We start from the raw sequence: 22,149 nt of genomic DNA on the forward strand, positions 1-22,149 counted from the left end.
GGACAGTGACTGACGTCGACTAGCCTCATCTCTATGATGGCGGCTGCGCGAAAATCACGCAGCCGCGCATCATACACGGATGACACACGGAGCTGTCAAGTGCCTTTTGCGCACGCAAAACGCTGCATTTTTTGTTCGCGCAAAACGCACACGCTCGTGTAAATGAGGCCTTAGTGGAAGTCGTGCATTTTAGCAATGGTTACAAGAATAAATTGAGGATGTATTTCCTTTTTCTGATGACTATGTCCTGCCACATACAGCTGTTACAGTCCTAATTCTGTACCATGATATGGGCATGATATTATTTTTTTTGGAGGATCTCTAATAATTGAGCTGTTCCTTATCAATACACCATGGGCTTTCTTACAGTTCTTCTGGAAATACTGACATCATTTTGGGGATTAGTGATCCTTTACTGTTCCTATAGATGGTTTTGGACACTGCCCCTTTATATATTCTGTAGGTGATTGGTTGTTTTGTGGATATAGCGGTTCCTACCTTGCCGGGCAGGGGCCTGTTATGGTGTACTGCATCACTTGGCACATTCGTCCCTCATAAGCAGTGATGGAGCCAAAGAGACGTTGTACAACCAGTTTACTGAAAAAAAAAACACCTTGTCATGGCAGCCCTGCAGGTGTTCTTCTATCTAGTGAACAGACTCGAGTTTGCAACATAGTTGGATACATTTTCCGCCATTTGTTTGAAGATATTGCTCATCACTCCAGTACAGTTTATTTTTTCCTTTCTGACTGATTTTATATTAGGACAGAATTCTGTCCACAATGACATCATAATGGCACAGATGCGGGACAACTCCTTCTTCAGCAAGACATAGTTATAAGTACAGGCAAATACGTCTATAGGAACATGTATCCGTTATGAATACACGACTTCACTTCTCTTTTGTATGCCGCACAAATTTATTAATGTGGCATATTTCTAACAAAATAACCTTCTACCACGTCTCCTCTATTTTATCTGGAAACGTAATAAGAATTTGAAGAAAACCTATACCAATAGTGTCTAAAATAATACCCATTATTTCCTCCTTTAAAAATGTTTTGGTCCGCATGCTCACTACACCACTAGATGAATACCTTTAGGGGTTTAGTTTTTAAAATGGGGTCATTTCTGCGTGTTGTTTTTTTTTTGTTCAGGCAGCTCAATGCCTCTAAATGCATGATATGGGGCCTAGAATTTATTCAATTGTGCCCTGAAAGCCAAAGGGTTCTTCCTCACTTTTTGGCACAGCCACACGTCTAATAAGCAGATTGGGGCAACAATGGGAGTATTTTTGAAAACAGGAGAAACCGGGTGATAGATTTTGGTGTGTGTTTCTTCATTTTCATGTTCGCTTTAGAAAGAAATCGGTCTTCAAACTGACACTTTTATGAAAAAAGTGAATTTTTCATAAGTCTGAAAGTCTCCGGGTGCTCCCTTCGTTTTGGGCCCTGCCGTGTGTCCAGGCAACGCATTAGGGCCACAATGTGGCTATTTTTGAAAACAGGAGAAACAGGGTGATAGATTTTGTGGTGTGTTTCTTCATTCTCATCATTGCTTTACAAAGAAATTGGTCTTCAAAGTGATACTTTTATGAAAAAAGTGAAATTATATTTTTTTACGCCTGCTTTGCATGAATTCTTACAAAAAAAACTGTGGTGTCAAAATACTTACAACACCCCTCAATAAATACCTTAAGGGGTGTCGTTTTCAAAATGGGGTCACTTGTTGGGGTTTCCACCATTCTGACACCTATGAGCCTCTGAAAACCTGGCTTGGTGCAGGAAAACAAAATGTACTTCAAAATGTATAAAATTATTACTAAATTTGTAAGTCTTCTAAATTGCTAAAAAAATATATATATTTTTTCAAAAGTGCTGCCAAAATAGAGTAAAAAGATGGAAATATATATTTAATTAAAAAAAATTGTACAGTATGTACATATGTGACATATTGCAGTTAAAAATAGGGAAAAATTATAATTTTTACAGAATTTCTTTAATTTTTCTATTTTTTAATTAATTTCCGCAGATCGTATCAGTCTACTTTTACCACTAAAATAAAGTACAACATGTGACGAAAAAACAATGTCAGAATTACTTGGATATTCAAAACTTTCGCAGAGTTATTCTCTGATAATATCAGACATACCAGATTTAACAAATCTGGCTTGGTCATTAACCCCTTCAAGACACAGCCTGTTTTGGCCTTCAGGACACAGCCAATTTTTTCAAATCTGACATGTTTCAGTTTATGTGGTAATAACTCCGGAATGCTTTTACCTATCCAAGCGATTCTGAGATTGTTTTCTCGTGACACATTGGACTTTATGTTACTGGCAAAATTTGCTCGATACATTAAGTATTTAATTGTGAAAAACACCAAAATGTAGCGAAAAATTGCAAAAATTAGCATTTTTCTAAATTTATATGTATCAGCTGGTAAGACAGATGGTAATACCACACAAAATTGTTGCTAATTAACATCACCCATATGTCTACTTTAGATTGGCATCGTTTTTTGAACATCCTTTTATTTTTCTATGACATCACAAGGCTTAGAACTTTAGCAGCAATTTCTTACATTTTCAAGAAAATTTCAAAAGGCTATTTTTACAGGGGCCAGTTCAGATGTGAAGTGGATTTTAGGGCCTTATATATTAGAAACCCTCGATAAGTCACCCCATTTTAAAAACTTCACTCCTCAAAGTATTCAAAACAGCATTTAGAAAGTTTCTTAACCCTTTAGATGTTTCACAGGAATTAAGGCAAAGTAGATGTGAAATGTTCAAATTTCTTTTTTTTTTTGCAGAAATTCATTTCTCATCTATTTTTTTGTAACACAGAAAGTTTTACCAGAGAAACGCAACTCAATATCTATTGCCCAGATTCTGCAGTTTTTAGAAATACCCCACATGTGGCCCTAGTGCGGTAATGGACTGAAGCACCGGCCTCAGAAGCAAAGGAGCACCCAGTGGATTTTGGGGCCTCCTTTTTATTAGAAAATATTTTAGGCTCCATGTCGGGTCTGAAAGGCTCTTGCGGCACCAAAACAGTGGAAATCCCCCAAAAGTGACAACATTTTGGAAACTATACCCCTTGAGGAAATTATCTAGGGGTATAGTGAGCATTTTGACCCCGCAGGTTTTTTGCAGAAATTATTGAAAATAGGCCGTGAAAATGAAAATCTACATTCTTTCAAAGAAAATGTAGGTTTAGCTAATTTTTTCTAATTTCCACAAGGACTAAAAGTAGAAAATGCACCACTACTTTTGTAAAGCAATTTCTCCCGAGTAAAACAATACCCCGCATGTGGTCATAAACGGCTTTTTGGACACACGGCGGAGCTTAGAAGGGAAAGAGCGCCATTTGGCTTTTGGAGCTCAAATTTAGCAGGAATGGTTTGCGGAGACCACGTCGCATTTGCAAAGCCCCTAAGGGACCAAAACAGTGAAAACACCAAAAAACTGACTCCATTTAGGAAACTACACCCCTTGAAGAATCCATCTAGGGGTGTAGTGAGCATTTTGAACTCAGAGGGGTTTCATAGATTTTATTAGAATTGGGCAGTGAAGATAAAAAAATCCTTTTTTTCCAATAAGACGTAGCTTTAGCTCAACGTTTTTCATTTTCTCAACAAATAAAGGAATAAAAGAACCCCAACATTTGTAAAGCAACTTCTCTGGAGTATGCCAATACCCCATTTGTGGTTATAAACTGCTGTTTGGGCACACGGCAAGGATCAGAAGAGAAGGAGTGCCATTTGGCTTTTGGAGCACAGATTTTGCTGGATTGGTTTCTTGACACCATGTCACTTTTGCAAAGCTCCTAAGGTACCAGTACAGTGGAAACTCCCCAAAAGTGACTCGATTCACGAAACTACACCCCTTGAGGAATCCATCTAGGGGTGTAGTGAGCATTTTGACCCCACAGGTGTTTCATAGATTTTATTAGAATTGGGCAGTGAAAATAAAAAAAATCCTTTTTCTTCAATAAGACGTAGTTTTAGCTGAAAATGTTTCATATTCTCAACAAATAAATGTAAAAGAGCACCGCAACACTTGTAAAGCAACTTCTCCTGTGTATGACAATACCACATATGTGGTCATAAACTGCTGTTTAGGCCCAGAGTAGGGCACAGAAGGGTACAGATTTTGCTGGATTGGTTTCTGGGCGCTATGTCGCATTTGCAAAGTCCCTGTGGGACCAAAACAGTGGATCCCCCCCCCAGAAGTGACCCCATTTTGGAAACTACACCCCTCAAGGTATTCACCTAGGGGTGTAGTGAGCATATTAACCCCACAGGTGATTGGCAGAAATTGGTGTGCACGTGATGTTGCAGAGTGAAAATGTTTTTTCAATAGATATGCCAATATGTGGCACCCAGCTTGTGCCACTGGAGACACACACCCCAAAAATTGTTAAAAGGGTTCTCCCGGGTATGGCGATGCCATATATGTGGAAGTAAACTGCTGTTTGGGCACACTGTAGGGTTCAGAAGGGAGGTAGAGCCATTTGGCTTTTGGAGCGTGGATTTTGCTTGTAGTAGTTTTGTTTGGAGTCTTACTGGTGTTTCCGTTTATAATGTGAGGGCACATGTAAGGCGGGCGGAGTATATAAGGGGCATAGTCAGGTGGTATAGTGGGGTAAAAAACACCAATAAAATAATCCATAGATGTGTGTTATGCTGTGACACAATCCTTTCTGCACAGGCCGGTGTCGCACTAATAAATGGTCTTTACTTATCCCTCTTTTGGTCCGCACTCCGCACCTTTGAAGTTTGGGGAATTTTGCTGGGAAAGTGTTGTCCTGGTATAATACGGGCACCCTCACTTCCAGCAGATATGTTTGGGCCCTCCCCTTCCTGGATCCCTAATTTTAGGGGCCTTGATAATTCGCCACTTGAAACAGAAGAAACGTTCCCCTCGGGCCGGCACAACTGCATATTTTTATTTCCTGGCTTATTGGTGCCTTGACTAATTTTATTTTTTGATAGACGTAGTGGTATGAGGGCTGTTTTTTTTGTGTGACGAGCTGTAGTTTTTATTGGTACCATTTTGGGGTACACGCAACTTTTTGATCACTTGTTATCCTTTTGTTTTTGGGAGGCAAGGTGACCCAAAAACAGCAATTCTGCCATATTTTTTTAGTTCTTTTTATACAGCGTTCGCCACGTGTTATAAATTACATGTTACCTTTATTCTGCGGGTCAGTCCGATTCCGGTGATACCTAATTTATAGCACTTTTTATGTTTTACAACTTTTTGCACAATAAAATAACTTTTGTAAAGAGAATGGGATTTTTCTGTCGCCAAGTTGTGAGAGCCATAACGGTTTAAAATTTTTCGTCGACGGAGCTGTATGAGGGCTTGTTTTTAGCGAGACGAGTTATAGTTTTTATAGGTACCATTTTTAGGTACATGCGACTTTTTGATCACTTGTTATTTCAATTTTTGGAAGACAAAGTGACCAAAAAATAGCAATTATGTCAGTATTTTTTAGTTATTTTTTTTACGGCGTTCACTGTGCGGAATAAATAACATAATATTTTTATAGTTCAGGTTGTTACGGTCGCAGCGATACCAAATATGTATGGCTTTATTATTTTTTTCAATAATAAATGACTTGATAAGGGAAAAAGGGCGATTGTGTTTTGTGTTATTATTTGAAACTTATATTGTATTTTTTACAACTTTTATTTTTACTTTTTTGACACTTTTTTTTGACACTTTTCTTTAGTCCCACTAGGGGACTTGAAGGTCCAACAGTTTGTTTAATGTTCTAATACATTGCACTACCTATGTAGTGCAATGTATTAGAACTGTCAGTTGTTCACTGACAGCAAGCCGATCAGGCTCCGCCTCTGGGCGGGGAGTAATCAGCTTACGTAATGGCAGACAGGAGTCCATTGTTAAGGCTCCTGTTGCCATGGTAGCAGTCGCCAGCCTTGCCATCGCGTGGCAAGGCTGCCGATTTGGTACAAACCTCTAGGATGCAGCGATCACAATGGATCGCTGCATCGAAGGGGTTAATGCCAGGAATCGGAGCTAGCTCCGGTTCCTGGCGATAGATCGGCGTGTCCGCTGTAACATACAGTGGACACCCACTGCTGATGACGCCGGCTCAGCTTCTGAGCCGGAAGCTGAGTCGGTGCCATCTTGCCGATGGTACCGGAAGCCTCCTGGGCCCCGCCGACGACGGGGCATAGGAGGATTCCGTTGCTGGCGGACCGGGAGGTAAGCATTAGCCCTCCGATCGCCTTTGCAGCCACCGGCAACCCAGCGATCACGTTGCTGGGGCGCCGGTGGCTATAAACTCCTAACATGCTGCGATCGCTATTCAACGCAGCATGTGAGGGGTTAATCGGTCGGATCGGAGGCCGATACCTCAGGGTGCCAGCTGTAACATACAGCTGTCACCCGGCGGTGATGTCGCTGGCTCAGCTCCTGAGCCAACTTCATCTCCATGACGTACAGTTACGTGGAGATGCGGGAACAGTCCATCTCCCATGACGTAACTGTACGTGATTTTGCGGGAAGGGGTTAAAGGGAACCTGTCACCAGTATTTCACCTATTGAACTTTACTTATGCCTCACTGGCCGCTGCTATCAAAAGTTCATTGCCGTTATCCCCTCTCCTAAACTCCTCCTCCGACTGTAAATAACGGTCTGCAAACATTTTGCACCTTTTATCGTAATAATCCGGTGTTCCATTGTGCGCACACACCAGAATAGGACATCAATGCACAAGCGCAGGATTTTCAGTGCTGGGGTAAGGCGAGGAGCTATCAATCAAAAGCAAGGAGGCGGGGTGAACTCTGAAAGACTTGAGGAATGAAGATCTGACTCTTTTCAAATTAAGATTTGACTCTTTTCTGCTCATTAGCATACAGTGTGTGAACTATAAAAAACTGAATTCTTAAGCTACAGAGCCGACTAAGAAGACAATTATAGGTTATATAGAAATGATTTTTCACCCACTACCACCAGGTATTGCTGGTTTCATAAGTGAAATGCTGGTGACAGGTTCCCTTTAAGGTCCAAACAGGTCCGGTCGTTAAGGGGTTAAAGATCAGTCCTCTAGTGAAGAGGTGCAAATCCTTCACTACTATAAAGGCATCAAAGTGAGTTGAAGGTGCAAATGTTAACCCCCTTGACAGTAATCCAATATCAGTGGGTGACAAATAATGACTGGATAAATTTATTACCTTCATTCGTTGATTGTCGGACATTTGATTGCGCCGAACTTCTCCTCTTTGTCTATTAGGGGGGTCATAGCCATATGATTGCATGCGTCGTTCATCCATGCGATACCTCTGCCGGCCACTTTGATTGGATGTATTATGTCTTCTATAATCCATGCCACTTCATGTTCTACCTCTCTGTATATTGTCCTCGGGTTCTGAAATAGAACTCCCTGAGGACACTGAAGGAGATCTACTGGTATCCCCACTAAGCTGTTTGGAATGTTGCCACTTATACATCCGGTTTGTCACTTTATCATTTAAATCCCGCTGAAATTTGCGACTCTTAATATCTTGTATGCTTTTCTCCCATTTATCCATTTCTGAATCGAGTTGTTGGAAAGTACTTTTCCATTCATCATCGCTCAATTTTGCTTTCAGTTGAGTCTGAACTTTTTCAATTTCAGTATCTAATGCTTCAAGAGACTGCTTATCAAGACCTAGTAGTAATTCCATGAAAGTCTGGGATGAGGCCCTACAATTCTCTTCCCATCGACTAATAAAACCATCATCTAAACTGTTGAGAGACGGAAACACTTGAATCCGAAGACCCCTGGGTATAAGGCCCCTTTGTAGGTACTTTTCCAAAAAAGCCTTATTCCACCATGTTTTCGTACGTTTGTGGAACAGTGATTTTAAACTATTTTTAGTAGCAGCTAAATTTCCACGGGTGTCAGGATCTCCCACTGTGGGTTAATCTCTAAAGACTGTTTCTATCTTGGTCAACCAGGCTCTTTCCCTGGCCTTAAAGTCCATGCTGGTGGACCTCCCAGAATCTGCAAGAAAAACAGATAATACCAATACTATTCCTAAGTGGAGACGACCAAGAGAATCCCTAGAATATTCATTGTAAATATCCATTCCAATTGTTGTATGATGTCTGTAGGGAACCGGGCACAAAAGCACATAGTGAACATGGTGGTAACGGTGGAACCCAGTGATTTGAAACAAAACCTAAAGATTGGAGTCTGACACACCAAAAATGAATTAAAGCAATATAAATTTATTAGATCAATTAAAATTAACAAAACACATTATAAACATAGAGATGATTGCCACAGTGTGGATAGACAACCAGATAATACAGTACAGAAAATGGCGCTGTATAAACCAGAAAGGACAAGACTATAGCACATTACACCTATGTATATATATTTATCACAGCATAAAGGAGTAAGAAAACGTACTCAGCCTTTTGTATATGGACTATATTTGAAAGGTAATTCCAGCAGCCAAATGTATATAAACATATGGTGGTTCGATGATGGATGCAACAATGATATATTCACCATGTGTCGCCTCTACATGATGCATATGAGAACTTGCCCATAACAGTAGTAAATAAATTTAGCAGAGGTGTATACACACCATATATAAAGGTCTGTTATAATGCACAAGAAGATCTCTTACCCATCTCAAGAGTCACCGTATATGGCGTCAAACCCGACGCGCGTTTCGGCCCAGAAGCCTTCGTCTGGGGGTGGTGTCAAGAAGAGAACCCAAGCCCTTTAAATCCCCATCAACCAATCACAGGTAAGGAGTTTTGAAAGGTCTAATAAAATATCATCCACGGCATCACAGTCCGATGCGTCAACATCGAGGGCACTGCATCGGAAGCAGAAGACGTCAGAAACACGTGTCCCGCAATCTGGTCTGGCCTGGGAGGTGGAGACACGGACTGCGAGACCGCGCATGCGCATAAGGTAGGATGCAGGGGATCGTTTGTGACACAGAAAACATTTGATGGATGCATACATAAGAAAAGAGGGCAATGCAAGAAGGTGGGAAACAGGGACTTGTTATTGTATATTTATGGATCTATAATCTATCCCTACACTAATTATAAAAGGGGAAAGAAGGAAAAGTATCTAAATTGAATAAACCCACAATAAAAATTGGTGTTGCATACCATTATTGCATAAAGCATCTATACATATTCAATAAAGAGTAAAATAGTCAATTGAATCAACTGAACATACAAATCAATACGTTGTTTCCAAAAAATATATATTTACACATCTATAACACATACATAATGTGACACTACATAGAATTAATGAAAAATAAAATTTTTATAAGTGCACATGAAAAATTCATAAAGGCACATAAAATTTTTTTTGTTTAAGATGTTTCAAGTAATGGAGAATATAAAAAGTTACACTTAAAAACAATATATGTAAGATATATATACATGCTCATACTTGTGCGCTGCATATCTGAGCATATCAGACTATGAAAGTGAATAAATAAATAAATATAATGAGGTGACAAACTGAAAAACATAAATAAGGAAATATAATTCAATGTAGTGACAATCCGCTACCGGAGGAGAGAAATTTATTATCAATGCAAAAAGTGAGAAAACCAAAAATAAAGATAAAATATGAGTAAAGAAAACCACAAGAAACATCACAAAACTGTGTAAGACGACGGAAAAATAGTCGCTAAAAATGGGATAATGTGATATATGGTTGTGTACATCAGAGGATATATATATATATATATATATATATATATATATATGCATTTATACCGGTGTTTAAATAATTAATTAATTCACCCACTGATATTGGGGTACTGTCAAGTGGGTTAACATTTGCACCTTCAACTCACTTTGATGCCTTTACAGCAGTGAAGGATTTGCACCTCTTCGCTAGAGGACTGATCTTTAAGAGATGGTTCCATAGAAAGGATGACAATATCTTTAATACACCAGAGGAGAGAGAGGCACTTCAGTCTTTACAACAACTATGATTCCGCAAACAATAAGGAAACGATCAACAAGATTTCCCCTATTCGCTATATGTCCGGCGGTTGATCTATTTGTCAAATTGGTCTCCCAAGATCTGGAAAAGATATCTATGGGTATTAGACATCACAATCTGACTGTCGCTGAACTGAGCAGTTTGAAAAGATTAAAATCTCTCAAAGACACTGTATACAAACCAGCTGACAAGGGTGGTAATATAGTGGTCTGGCCAAGAGACATGTATGAAAGGGAGGCGTATCGCCAACTAAGGAATCCCACTTGTTATAAGAAGTTGACTTTTAATCCCCTCTCTTCTTTTAGTACCTCGCTTCTTAACATACAGTGACAGGCCTTGAATGCGGGCACCATATCTACTGCCCTATCAGAATGTCTTATGTAGAGATGAGCGAACCAGGACAACCGAACCCGGTTTCGGTCCGAACATCGTGAAAAGTTCGGTTAGTAGCGAATCCGAACTTCACCGGGTTCGGCCAAACCGGTTTTGGGGCCTGCCACATGTTAGATCTAAAATGGAGGATTTCAAAATATCACCTGACATCAGGCTACCCCATAATGCCTTGCAAACGGCTCTCCCAGCCAATCGGGAGGCAGCATAGGGGCGGGCTCAAGCCTGCAATAAAAGTCTATGCATGGAGCTCAGCGGCCATTTTAGAGACAGGAGCTGTAGGTATAGCATCTCTGTGCAGTAAGGGAAAGCTTTAGGAATCTAAAAGCCAGGAATCCAGCAATCGAAGGGGCTCATCCACTACAGCGGAAGTCTACTCTCAACATCGAAATTGCAATACAAATTCTCCATTTGCCATTTGCCAAGCCAGTGTGTGAATAAGATTTTAGAAGGGGATCATCCCCGTTGCATGGGTTAACAATCCAACTTGCAATACAGGCAGCCTTTGTAGTACTACAACGCCCAGCATTCCCTGAATGCACAGTGGCTGATAGAAATTCTCATTCATTGCCATTTGCCAAGCCAGTGTGTGAATAAGCTTTTAGAAGGGGCTCATCCCCGTTGCATGGGTTAAGAATCCAACTTGCAATCCAAGCAGGTAGCTGTAGTACTACAACGCCCAGCATTCCCTGAGTGCACAGTGGCTGATAGAAATTCTCATTCATTGCCATTTGCCAAGCCAGTGTGTGAATAAGCTTTTAGAATAGGCTCATCCCCGTTGCATGGGTTAACAATCCAACTTGCAATCGAGGCAGGCAGCTGTAGTACAAAACAAGATTAGGTTTAGAAAACCATACCCAATAGAAAACCCAAAAATGAATGTGATATCAATATCACACGGTGCCAATTCTGAAAATTATATATGTAAAACAAAAAAGAAAAACTATATCAGAAATATAACCAGGCACTCTTGGGTTATTGAAAAATTATGAAAATTTATTTTATTATTAAAACTCCAATTATTTGGAAAATATAATTGTATTCACACAAATTAAAACATTTTTATCTCCTGGCCAGGAAAAGGTTACATACAGATACAAATGACCTCCTATACAAAATATACTACTAATAAGTAGAAAGCATTGATGTACACCTTGTTTTCCCCACAAATCGGGGTAAATAGCATAGATCCAAGAAAAATCGCTAGGTTGAATTCACACCTGCGGTTTTTCCCTGCACATACTTATGTGTATTTCCTCCAAAAATGACAGCAGTTCTTGTCAAAGGAACATGTAGTAGATTTATGAGGAAGGCCTTCCCATATATGAAAGAAGCATTCCCTTATAGAAATAAAGCTGTCATTCAGTGAGGGGAATGTATTTTCTATTGCGTGTGGCTCTCATTCCTCCCTTTCAAGGATCAATCTTGCCTCAGGGATCAGGGGTAATAGACAGTCTATTTCTTAGACCATTCTGGTCCAAATATATTCCTCCCGATCCTTATAATTATCACAGAAAGCTCCGTTCTTAATGATTTTATACGGCTTTTACCTTTAAGCATCCGCAAAGAGACGTGGAAGAGCAGCAGGCACAATTTGAAGCTCCAATGCCTCTCACCAGTTGGTATTCAGGTGAGATTCCGCCCATAAGCTCATACCTTCCTTCAAGCCTTTAGGATTAAATTCTTCAATATAGGCTTTATTACGTCTCCGACATGCAGGGTTGCTCCACAGGAAACATATGTAGGTATTAGATCCAAAAGAAAGAGGGGCCCACACTTTCAAGAAGGCGATTTTCCAAACCATATAGTATCCATATAGTATCCTTTTTCGTGCGATGTTACCAACACGGCCAGGCATTCACAAGGCAGAGTCTCGACGTCACTACCCGCCTTGCTTGATTAGGTCAGCTGACGCGTTTCATCCCATATCGGGATTTCCTCAGAGCTGTCTTAGCAAGTCCAGCCAGATTCAGTACATTTATAGTGTCCAACGTACTTTCATTGGTTCTATAGTTGGGAATAAAATATCCCGTACCGGAGATCTATGCTATTGCAAGATTACCCTCATATTCCTTCTACGAAGTGACAACAATAATTTTCTTTCTACATCAAAAAATAATATATTGGGGAAAGAACTGACAATCAATTAGTTCAATATTAATGAACATTTTAATCCCTATATAGATCATGCATAATCTGTGGTGTCCCTCATACGCTAATAAATATGTGAAACTCGGGTTTTGGAGAAAATTACTTCCTGCCTATTCCAAGTATTACCCAAGTTGTACATTTCATATTTCACATATTTTTGGAATATTAAATATAAATATTTTTCCTTTAATAAAAGAAAAAAGAGAAAAAGAAAAACTTTTCTTTCCCCATTTTTACATAGAGAGACATAGATACGAAGAGCTTTTAAATATTACATTTTTGTTTATTACATTTTTGTTTAATCAAGATATTCAAGCCCGTTTTTTTGCAAATAACCCATAAATATAGTTCCATTATATGAGTAAATTCTCAATTTTATGACAGAAAAATATGGGTGGAGTTCATTGAGTCTTCCCGGGACAGCAGGGAGGGGGCTCATACCCAATAGGGCAACAGAGTCCCAAGTCCCCACTAACCCCGGAAGGAACACGAAATCCCCCACACCTCCAAAATTCTAAGGAGACATCAAGGGGCAAAGTGTCAATCAACGTGCACAACGTATTTTAATCACTGTATAGATGGAAGACAGTCAATGGTGTGCCCTCACATGGAAATACGTATGTAGATCTCTAGTATAGGGAAGAGTTGTTTACTACCTCGACATACTTTAATCCCATTACAGAAATTATTCATTTTGTATTGCATATTTTTTACAAAAAGACATATATGGGTAAAGTCAATAAGAATTTCATACTGAATATCCAAATACTTATGCCAGTTATTCTGTATGAGGTTTCCTTGAGCCATTGCTCCATAGGCATGATTCCACTACATCTATGAATTATCAATTCGATGACCGAAGAACATGCGGATGGAATCAATCCAGCGTTCCAGGGAAGGCAGGGAGGGGGCTCTTATACCTGGAGGGGCAACAGAACCCGGGTCCCCACCAATCCTGGGAGGCAAGCATATAAATCCCCACACATTCAATCATCAAGGAACAAAATAAATGAACAATCCATAAAAAATCAAAATATGTACTTAGATGGAATGAAATTCTCTATTAACCCCCACTACCCATTAATCCTCGGATATATCACATATGCACTCCTCCTCATATGAAGAAACTCCTTAGTTCCAGGGGAACAAAAGGGAAGATAAATCATTTATCTGAAAGGTGGCCTGTTATATATTTGTAAGCAAAACCCACCCATCAGTTTGGCCCTCAAATTTATTATTCCAAGAAATATTCCATATTTCTTGTTAATCCATGAGAACTACCGAGTCTGGATCTAGTCAATCATGCGCCCCCTAGGATCAAGAATTTACAGATCTTTTCATCACATCATGGGATATCTATAAAATGGGAGGGGGCCGGAGGAGACCTCTAAAGACGCTGGAAAGCAGCCATCCCAGAGGAAGTCCACATGCTACCTCCCGAAAGGAAAATTAAAGAAACATATTGAATTTTATTTCATTGTTTAATCCTCTAGGGTTTAGGGTACCCAATGTATAAATCCACATGGTCTCCTTCTGTAAAAGTATACGATTGCGATCGCCTCCTCTTCTATCCCCAAACAGTTGGTAGATCCCCATGAATTTTAGGCCCGCAGGTGATTGCTCATGATGTGTTTTAAAATGTGCTGCCAATGGATTTTTTATATCTCCTTTTGAAATATCCAAAATGTGTTCATTTATGCGTATGTGCAGTTCTCGTTTGGTTTTCCCAATATATTGTTTTCCACAAGGGCAGATAATCGAGTACACAACCATCGTGGAACGACAGTTAATATAATTAAGGACTTTAAATTCCCTTTTGTGTTCACTATCCGAGAAAGTATTTGACTTCAGCACGTATTTACAACATCTACACGAACCACACATGAACATTCCCTTGGGGCGTTTTTGTAGCCATGCCTCATTTTCTGGAGTTCTTCTCTTGAACTCCGAGCTTACTAGTATGTCTCTCAATGTAGGGGCCTTCCTGGGAACCATACTCGGTGTATCTCCAACTATTTGATTAATTTTTTTGTCCAAAGTTAAATGTGGCCAGTTCTTTATCATCAAGTTACGCAAAATGTCCCAATGGGACCCATATCTTGAAATGAATCGAACTCTCTTGTCCTCGTTATTTCTTTTATTTCTTTGAAGGATTTCCTGTCTATTATGTCTCAATGCCCTATTGTATCCCTTCTTGATTAATTTCTTGGGGTACCCCCTATTTTCAAAACGAGACGATAGGTCTTCTGCTTCATTCTTAAAGTCCTTTAATTCCGAACAATTACGCCGAATTCTAAGGAATTCACTTATTGGGATCCCCCTAATCTGAGATATAGGATGGTGACTACTTGCTGCTAATAGGGTATTACCCGATGTTGGTTTCCGATATGTAGTTGTTTTCAATTTGTTTTCCTCCTTGTAGATGTTAAGATCTAGGAAACTAATAGTATCTTTACTATGAGTAAATGTCAAAAAGATATTTAAATTATTTATATTCATTTCCTTGATGAACTCTTCCAGTGATTCAAGGGAACCCCTCCAACACAACAGGATACTACACAACAGGATACTACAACTCCCAGCATTCCCTGAGTGCACAGTGGCTGATAGAAATTCTCATTCATTTCCATTTGCCAAGCCAGTGTGTGAATAAGCTTTTAGAAGGGGCTCATCCCCGTTGCATGGGTTAACAATCCAACTTGCAATCCAGGCAGGCAGCTGTAGTACTATAACGCCCAGCATTCCCTGAGTGCACAGTGGCTGATAGAAATTCTCATTCATTGCCACTTGCCAAGCTAGTGTGTGAATAAGCTTTTAGAAGGGGCTCATCCCCGTTGCATGGGTTAACAATCCAACTTGCAATACAGGCAGCCTTTGTAGTACTACAACGCCCAGCATTCCCTGAGTGCACCGTGGCTGATAGAAATTCTCATTCATTGCCATTTGCCAAGCCAGTGTGTGAATAAGCTTTTAGAAGGGGCTCATCCCCGTTGCATGGGTTAACAATCCAACTTGCAATCCAGGCAGGCAGCTGTAGTACTACAACGCCCAGCATTCCCTGAGAGCACAGTGGCTGATAGAAATTCTCATTCATTGCCATTTGCCAAGCCAGTGTGTGAATAAGCTTTTAGAATAGGCTCATCCCCGTTGCATGGGTTAACAATCCAACTTGCAATCCAGGCAGGCAGCTGTAGTACTACAACTCCCAGCATTCCCTGAGTGCACAGTGGCTGATAGAAATTCTCATTCATTTCCATTTGCCAAGCCAGTGTGTGAATAAGCTTTTAGAAGGGGCTCATCCCCGTTGTATGGGTTAACAATCCAACTTGCAATCCAGGCAGGCAGCTGTAGTACTATAACGCCCAGCATTCCCTGAGTGCACAGTGGCTGATAGAAATTCTCATTCATTGCCACTTGCCAAGCTAGTGTGTGAATAAGCTTTTAGAAGGGGCTCATCCCCGTTGCATGGGTTAACAATCCAACTTGCAATACATGCAGCCTTTGTAGTACTACAACGCCCAGCATTCCCTGAGTGCACCGTGGCTGATAGAAATTCTCATTCATTGCCATTTGCCAAGCCAGTGTGTGAATAAGCTTTTAGAAGGGGCTCATCCCCGTTGCATGGGTTAACAATCCAACTTGCAATCCAGGCAGGCAGCTATAGTACTGCAACGCCCAGCATTCCCTGAGTGCACAGTGGCTGATAGAAGTTCTCATTCATTGCCATTTGCCAAGCCAGTGTGTGAATAAGCTTTTAGAAGGGGCTCATCCCCATTGCATGGGTTAACAATCCAACTTGCAATAAGGCAGCCTTTGTAGTACTATAATGCCCAGCATTCCCTGAGTGCACAGTGGCTGATAGAAATTCTCATTCATTGCCATTTGCCAAGCCAGTGTGTGAATAAGCTTTTAGAAGGGGCTCATCCCCTTTGCATGGGTTAACAATCCAACTTGCAATACAGGCAGCCTTTGTAGTACTACAACGCCCAGCATTCCCTGAGTGCACAGTGGCTGATAGAAATTCTCATTCATTGCCATTTGCCAAGCCAGTGTGTGAATAAGCTTTTAGAAGGGGCTCATCCAACGTGCATGGGTTAACATCCAACTTGCAATACAGGCAGCCTTTGTAGTACTACAACGCCCAGCATTCCCTGAGTGCAAAGTGGCTGATAGAAATTCTCATTCATTGCCATTTGCCAAGCCAGTGTGTGAATAAGCTTTTAGAATAGGCTCATCCCCGTTGCATGGGTTAACAATCCAACTTGCAATCCAGGCAGGCAGCTGTAGTACTACAATGCCCAGCATTCCCTGAGTGCACAGTGGCTGATAGAAATTCTCATTCATTGCCATTTGCCAAGCCAGTGTGTGAATAAGCTTTTAGAAGGGGCTCATCCCCGTTGCATGGATTAAAAATTCAACTTGCAATCCAGGCAGCCTTTGTAGTACTACAACGCCCAGCATTCCCTGAGTGCACAGTGGCTGATAGAAATTCTCATTCATTACCATTTGCCAAGCCAGTGTGTGAATAAGCTTTTAGAAGGTGCTCATCCCCGTTGCATGGGTTAACAATCCAACTTGCAATACAGGCAGCCTTTGTAGTACTACAACGCCCAGCATTCCCTGAGTGCACAGTGGCTGATAGAAATTCTCATTCATTGCCATTTGCCAAGCCAGTGTGTGAATAAGCTTTTAGAAGGGGCTCATCCCAGTTGCATGGGTTAACATCCAACTTGCAATACAGGCAACCTTTGTAGTACTACAACGCTCAGCATTCCCCGACTGACTGGCACCTTATGAGTCACTGATTTTCCGCCAGTCCGAATAACAATTTAAAAGGGTCTCATTTCTGTCTAAGGGTTTAATTCAACGTGCTAATTAAGTACAGCCGCTGCCTTTGGTGCTATTATACAAGTCACAGCATACACTGACTGCCACCTATTCACAGTCACTCATTTTCAGCCAGTCCAAATAATATTTTATAAGGGCCTCATTCCTCTAGTAGGGGAAGGGGTTTTGATTCAACTTGCTGCACTCCAGCAGTGAAATGTCTGGTAAAAAAAAGGTTGTGAAAGGACGGGGTAGAGGAAAAAACACCCATGCCATGTCCTCTTCCAGTCCAAATGTTGGATCTGTTGGTGCCAGACCCAGTACCAGCATTTGTGGCACAAGACATGTGCCCAGTTCTACTAGTAGCAGCAGCCATGTGCCTGCTGGTAGTAGTAGCAGTATAAGCAAGCCAGACTTGTCCATCTCCTCCGGTGGGCGGGTTAGTTTAGACAATACGGCCATTGTGGACTGGTTGGCTGGCTTGCGGTCATCACAGCAGGAAGACTCTGACGATCTGGCTTCAAGCCAGGTTTCGTCGTTGGATTCCAGATCCTCTACAGTTCCTTGGCACAGTGACAGTAGTAATATGGGTATTTCTAGCGTTTCCATTCCATCATCTATGTCTTCACTCCACCTTCCTAGCGGGAAGCCATCTTTCCTGAGAGTCCTAAGAGACATCTCCTCGGGTGCGAAGGAAGATACTGAACAACATAGTGATGATGATTTGTTTTCCGCGAGTCAGCCAACGGAGTGTGTTGCGGCGGTGGAGGTGGAAGCGGTGTCCGAGACGCATAGCTGTGGTAGTGGGGTGTTGGTGGTAGCCGTGGTGGCAGACGCAGTAATGAGGGGGGGGGGGGCATGGAGCCCGCCATGATGTCACATCACATTTACAACACAGTGACAGAAGTGGCGGGGATGATGAGGAGGGCTATGATGATGATGTTGTTTTAGACAGGACGTGGGAACCAGGTGACGAGGTGATGACGGCGTCAGAGGAGGAGGGTAGTAGTGGCGGCACTGGGAGTGATAAACAGCCAAGCCGAGGTAGGGGCAGAAGTAAATCAGCAAAACGTTGCAGCGGTAGGGTCAGCTCAGGAGCCGGTGACGGCGACACTGCTGCTACTGGTGTAGGCTCCCGAAAAAAGCCGCCAGACAAGGGGCAAGCTCGGGTGGTGGTGGTGGTGGACGTGGTACTACCTCTTTACGGTACTCTGCTGTGTGGCAATTTTTTTGTACCTTCCCGGAGGACGAAAACATGGCACAGTGCTGTAAGTAAGTAAGAAAGTAAGGAGTGGGCAGGGCAGCAATGTAGGAACTACAGCTCTACGTAAACACATGGAGCGGCATCACAAGGCCATGTGGGACAATCGACATGCCCCACCATCATGTACATCTAATGAAGACCCCTCTGCCGCTGCTGCTGCTGCTCCGAGTCCCTGTCATCTAAGTAGTAGCCAGGCCTTATCCACCATCTCGTTGTCATCATCATCACTGTCATCTAGTGCTCCTCCTACGTCCCGTCAGTTATCCATTACGGAATCGTTGTCCAATAAGCAACAATATATACCCAGTCATCCACTTGTCGTGCGGCCTAATTCACACCTGGCTAAGTTGTTGGTGGTGCAGTCGCTACCGTACCACCTGGTCGACTCCACCGGCTTCAAGCAATTGATGGCGTGCGCTCAGCCTAGGTGGCGAATACCTAGCCGCCATTACTTCTCCAAAACAGCTGTCCCTGCCTTGCACAAGCACATGGAGGAAAAGGTGGGCCAGTCCTTGCAATTATCCGTGTGCAGCAGGGTACATGCAACCGTCGACACGTGGAGCAGCATCTATGGGCAGGGACAGTACATGTCTTTCACGGCCCACTGGGTCAATATTTTGCAGTCCGATGCACCACCGCAGCAATGCCAGGCATTACCACCTCCACGCTTGTATCTTTCTGGTTCAACTCCGGACACCAGGCGCCTACCATCCTCCTCCTCCTTGCCCTCCTCAATGGAGGTCTTCCCGTCCCCGACAGGACACAGCGTATCTTCCACTGCTCCTCCCTCCTCTTTTCATAGGTGCAAGGTGAAGCGCCACAAAGCTGTCTTACACCTGCTGAGCCTGGGCGAGAAAAGCCACACAGGGCAGGAGCTGCTGCTGTGCATCAAGGAGGAAATCACACGCTGGCTGTCTCCTCTGAAACTCACACTGGGCAATGTTGTCTCTGATAACGGGAAGAAGGTTGTGGCTGCACTGCGTCTAGGTCACCTGACACACGCTCCTTGCATGGCACATGTGATCAATCTGGTCATGACACGCTTCTTAAAGTCATATGTTGGTTTAAAGGGTGTGCTGGCCATGTCCAGGAGGGTTTGCGTTCGCTTTAGACGTTCGTATGCATTTAAGCACGCCCTCCTGGACTTGCAGCGTCAAAACAATCTCCCAGAACACAGCCTGATTTGCGACGTTCCAACATGCTGGAATTCCACCCTGCACATGTTGGACCGTCTGTACGAACAGCGGAAAGCCGTGAATGATTTCCTGATGCAGCAGACGGGCAGCGTTTGGAGCCAGTGTAATTTCGAGCTCAGGCACTGGCAGCTGGTTAGAGACGCATGTCGCGTTTTGAGGCCCTTTGAAGAGGCCACACGATTTGTGAGCCGTGACGCTAGCGGAATGAACGATGTTATGCCGCTGATATTCATTCTGGAGCAAACGCTCACAGCGATGATTCAGCAAAGGATAGAGGAAGGATCACATCTGGCTATGGATGTTGAGGAGGAGGAGGAGGGTGAGGATGAGGAAACAGGACCTGAAGAGGAGCTGGATTTGGAGATGGAATCACAGGAAGGGATAGGGGACGAGGCAGCCGCACAACATGACAGTGATGATGACGAGTCTGACGACGACCTTGATGATGGACAACCATGGCAGTATGGGGCGGAGATGGAACCAACCGGGCCCTCTGAAACGCTGGCCAGGAGGGCGAGCTGTATGCTTTGTTACTTGCGCGCTGACTGTCGTATTGTTAGCATGAAGCAAAGAGAAGAGTACTGGATAGCCACACTTTTAGACCCTCGGTATAAAGCCAGAATGGGGGAGTTTCTTGCGCCTTCCGAGAGGGAGGCAAAATTGGCTTATTATCGAGAGAAGCTATGCAGCCAGCTTGTCACGGCTTTCAAACGGCAAACACCTGCTGCAAGCATGTCTGACCGGGGGGGGCCACTCTCCGCTCCCCACTGTCTCATCGTTCCACCACCTCTGGCAGAGCTACCTCTGCAATAGGCGGCAGCAGCGGCAGCAGCAGCCAATTCAGTTTGGAAAATATGATGACAACATTTTTACATCCAATATCCCGACCTGACACACATCGTAGTCACCAAAGGAATGTTCACCATCACCAGCACCTAAACAACCAGGTTCACTCGTACCTGGACTGTGCCATTTCTCTGTCAGAAATCCTGATCCCAGACCCCATGGACTTCTGGGTCAGCAGATTGGATCATTGGCAAGAACTGGCCCAGTTTGCCATGGGTGTACTGTCTTGTCCACCCTCCAGTGTAGCGTCAGAGAGGGTATTCAGCGCGGCAGGGGGCTTCGTCACCCCTAAGCGAACAAGATTGTCCGCCAACAGCTTGGAAAATCTCACGTTTCTGAAAATGAATCAAGCATGGATCGGTGAGGATTTTAAAACCGCTATGCCTGATGCCACTGATTAGATCTGACATTGCTGCTGCTGCTGCTGCCGCTGCCGCCTACTACTGCCGCCTGCTACTGCCGCCTGCTACGGGATTCTGTCCTGTTCACTCTTTTTTTAATGTGCCGCTGTTGGTGCTGCTACTACTTCTACCACCAATCCACCCCCAGTGCCGTCTGCTACAAGCAGGCCTGCCCCACCACAGGGCTTTGTCTGTGACTGTCCAGTCTGTTTTAATGTGCTGCTACTACTACTACTACCACCACCCGTGCTCTCCGTTGGCTACCTCTACTACCACCAATCCACCCCCAGTGCCATCTGCTACAAGCAGGCCAGCCCCACCACAGGGCTTTGTCCTGTGACTGTCCAGTGTCTTTTAATGTGCTGCTAATACTACTACCACCACCCTTGCTGTCCATTGGCTACCTCTACTACCACCAATACACCTCCACTGCCGTCTGCTACAAGCAGGCCAGCCCCACCACAGGGCTTTGTCCTGTGACTGTCCAGTGTCTTTTAATGTGCTGCTAATACTACTACCACCACCCTTGCTGTCCATTGGCTACCTCTACTACCACCAATACACCTCCACTGCCGTCTGCTACAAGCAGGCCTGCCCCACCACAGGGCTTTGTCCTGTGACTGTCCAGTGTCTTTTAATGTGCTGCTACTACTACTACTACTAGTACCACCTCCCGTGCTGTCCGTTGGCTACCTCTACTACCACCAATCCACCCCCAGTGCCGTCTGCTACAAGCAGGCCTGCCCCACCACAGGGCTTTGTCCTGTGACCGTCCAGTGTCTTTTAATGTGCTGCTACTACTACTACCACCCTTGCTGTCCGTTGGCTACCTCTACTACCACCAATACACCTCCACTGCCGTCTGCTACAAGCAGGCCTGAGGCCTGCCCCACCACAGGGCTTTGTCCTGTGACTGTCCAGTCTCTTTTAATGTGCTGCTACTACTACTACCACCCTTGCTGTCCGTTGGCTACCTCTACTACCACCAATACACCTCCACTGCCGTCTGCTACAAGCAGGCCTGCCCCACAACAGGGCTTTGTCCTGTGACTGTCCAGTGTCTTTTA

General features: G+C 43.1%; 1 long non-coding RNA gene across 2 annotated transcripts in view; it reads left to right on the forward strand.

Moving 5' to 3' along the window:
• The first annotated feature begins 11,952 nt into the window (after positions 1-11,952).
• Positions 11,953-22,149, forward strand: part of LOC142657260 (uncharacterized) — a 33,582-nt gene continuing 23,385 nt past the window's right edge. For both annotated transcript variants that reach the window (XR_012849861.1, XR_012849860.1), the window contains exon 1: positions 11,953-12,027. This is a non-coding gene — a long non-coding RNA (uncharacterized LOC142657260). The remainder of the gene's footprint in view (positions 12,028-22,149) is intronic.

This window comes from Rhinoderma darwinii, chromosome 7 (genome assembly GCF_050947455.1).
Source record: "Rhinoderma darwinii isolate aRhiDar2 chromosome 7, aRhiDar2.hap1, whole genome shotgun sequence".
NCBI lineage: Eukaryota > Metazoa > Chordata > Amphibia > Anura > Rhinodermatidae > Rhinoderma > Rhinoderma darwinii.